This window comes from Electrona antarctica, assembly GCF_951216825.1.
Source record: "Electrona antarctica genome assembly, chromosome: 4".
Classification (NCBI taxonomy): domain Eukaryota; kingdom Metazoa; phylum Chordata; class Actinopteri; order Myctophiformes; family Myctophidae; genus Electrona; species Electrona antarctica.
The window spans coordinates 8753225-8755852 of record NC_136809.1 but is presented as its reverse complement, the minus strand read 5'-3'; the positions used below and the strand labels follow the sequence as shown (position 1 = coordinate 8755852).

Below are 2628 nucleotides of genomic sequence, written 5' to 3'. Positions count from 1 at the left end.
GTGCTCAAAGGTGGGTAGGTCTCCCTTGTAGAGGTCTCCCTTGTAGTTTATGCGTAACTTCTGGACATTATCATCACGAACTACCATTACATTTTACTTACTAGAGAGTAGGACTCTATTAATGATTAACTATCATTAGTTAATAGTTAGTTAATTGATATTTGCACCCCAAAGTAAAGTGGCAACATTATCATCATGAACTACCATTACATTGTACTTACTTACTAGAGAGTTGGACTCTATTAATGATTAACTATCATTAGTTAATAGTTAGTTAATTGATATTTGCACCCCAAAGTAAAGTGGCAACATTTTCATCATGAACTACCATTACATTGTACTTACTTACTAGAGAGTTGGACTCTATTAATGATTAACTATCATTAGTTAATAGTTAGTTAATTGATATTTGCACCCCAAAGTAAAGTGGCAACATTTTCATCATGAACTAGCTGTAGTTAACAGTTAGTTAATGGTTATTTGCACCCCAAAGTAAAGTGACAACATTTTCATCATGAACTAATGATTAACTAATCATGAATTCATCATGAACTGGATATATGGACACAAAGTCACATCAATATAAATAATAGTGAATGCAAAACAATACAATACTAACAATACATTACAATCTGAATCCAAATGTACAATTACAAGCCACCTTCAATATTGCCAATTTTTGCCATTTTTTTATTTACAGCAACCCCCCCCCCCCACACACACACACACACACACAACACACACACACACACACACACACACACACACACACACACACACACACACACACACACACTCTCCCCCCACACAGAAACTAAAAAATAAAATAAAAACACTTAACACAAACAAAAATATACCACAAAATAAATAAAGTATTATACAAAATACAAATGTAAAATACAAAAGAACAAAACAAAAGCAAGGAAGTAGGCAGAGGACACAGGCCGAGGGGCAGGCCGACACCAGCCACCCGGGCCAACAGCGGGTGAGCTAGATACAGCCCTGGCGCAGACGCCAATGGACTGGCATCCACACATCTGGCCCACCTGCTGCCCGCCAAGGCAAGGCCTTTAACACAGCCAACAACAGTGCTTATCCAAATCAGCAGCACAATTTTTCCTCTCAACTATAAAACTAAAGTACTTGTTAAGATCATTGCTTATCCAATATGGTTTGACACAACTATGAAACAAAATGACCTGGCTCTTATAAATATAACACAGTCAACAATGAATAGTAATTGTTACATGGCCACTTATTATTACCAAATAGACATAGAAAAATGACTACAACAGTAATATGAAAAATAACAAACAAAAAGAAAAGCCGGAAAAAATATGAAAACCCTTAGTTCCCAAAGTTTGTTTTTGTTCTCGTTGGGGCTCTTTTATCTGAACTGTGACAGTGTTCGATTGGTCTTTGTCCTACCACACAAACCATGGATCTCGCCACCCAGTATGCACTGGGAATCTATCTGGGGAAACGTTGGGTATGGAGACAGTGGAGCCTCACATGCACCTTGGCTCCTCGATGGATGGGAAGGGAACCGCTGTCCTCTTCTCCACGTGAGATGCTCCAAGGGATGAGGATGGGATCTAAAAAACCTGACCTATGATAGATCAGACAAGATCCAAAACCCCACGAATTAGCATAAATTAACACCTTTTTAACTTGCATTAATTAGCTTAATCATGTTCTTTTTATAGTAATCATGTATTTAAAATACATTGAAAACCATTCAAAATAATTCAAAACACTTATTTTCTTTTACAATGTTTAATATTCAATGAACTGTTCCTTTTCCACAAAAATAAAAATAGTATGAAATGCTCCTTTAAGTATCACAATGTAATGAGTTAAATTGCATAAAGTGCACATTCAAAAGGTTTACAGGGTGTTTTGTGCAGTAACTAGGAGGTAGTTATGACGCAAATGTGCTTAGTATGTACCCTTAAAATGTACCTTCAGTCACTATAACCCACAAGTCTCATGTACATGCATATTGTATTCCTTCAGTAACAAACTGTCTTTCAAAATGTAACATGAACTTAAATACTTAAATGTAACAATAAATCATTGGCAGGATGTATTGTGACTAAACACCATTTAAGATAACCATCTTTGTTCTACATTGTCTCACTCACCACTTCATGAATGCTGAGACTGCAATGTCACCTGGCTGCTCAGTGATTTGCAACACTCTCACACTGCTCTGCAAAGTTCAAAATGACACAATACACAAATCAGGAGTTGCCTAACAACATTAAGAATGTGAATGATTTGAATTGGAAGATTATGTTTTAGTCTTACCAGGCAGATTGCAAAAGATTGTCTCTCTGTGTTTGTTTACAACAGCACATGAAGAACCAGCCATGTGTTCAATTGAACAGGAAAAGGACGTTTTCCTGCTTAAATACTAACAGGAAGTAGAATCACTGGTAGGCTGGACACAAATGCTTACAGGCTCACTGATTGGCCACTGGCAATCACAGAGCCAGGTAATTTTAATCCTTTAAAACCTGTTAGACACCCTGTTTGTTTTGCATTTTTTCTCTTTCATGTAAATAGCTTGTTTTGTATTTTAAACAGACTTGTGGAGCAACATTTTAGAACTTAAATGTGTGTTAT

The 2628-nt window shown here is 36.5% G+C and overlaps 1 long non-coding RNA gene across 1 annotated transcript; it reads right to left on the bottom strand.

Moving 5' to 3' along the window:
• Nucleotides 1-1124: 1124 nt before the first annotated feature.
• LOC306921823 lies at nucleotides 1125-2371 on the bottom strand. The gene is made up of 3 exons (XR_013789842.1): nucleotides 2311-2371; nucleotides 2145-2212; nucleotides 1125-1609 (listed from the first exon to the last, which is right to left on the bottom strand). It is a non-coding gene; the product is annotated as an uncharacterized lncRNA (long non-coding RNA).
• Nucleotides 2372-2628: the final 257 nt, after the last annotated feature.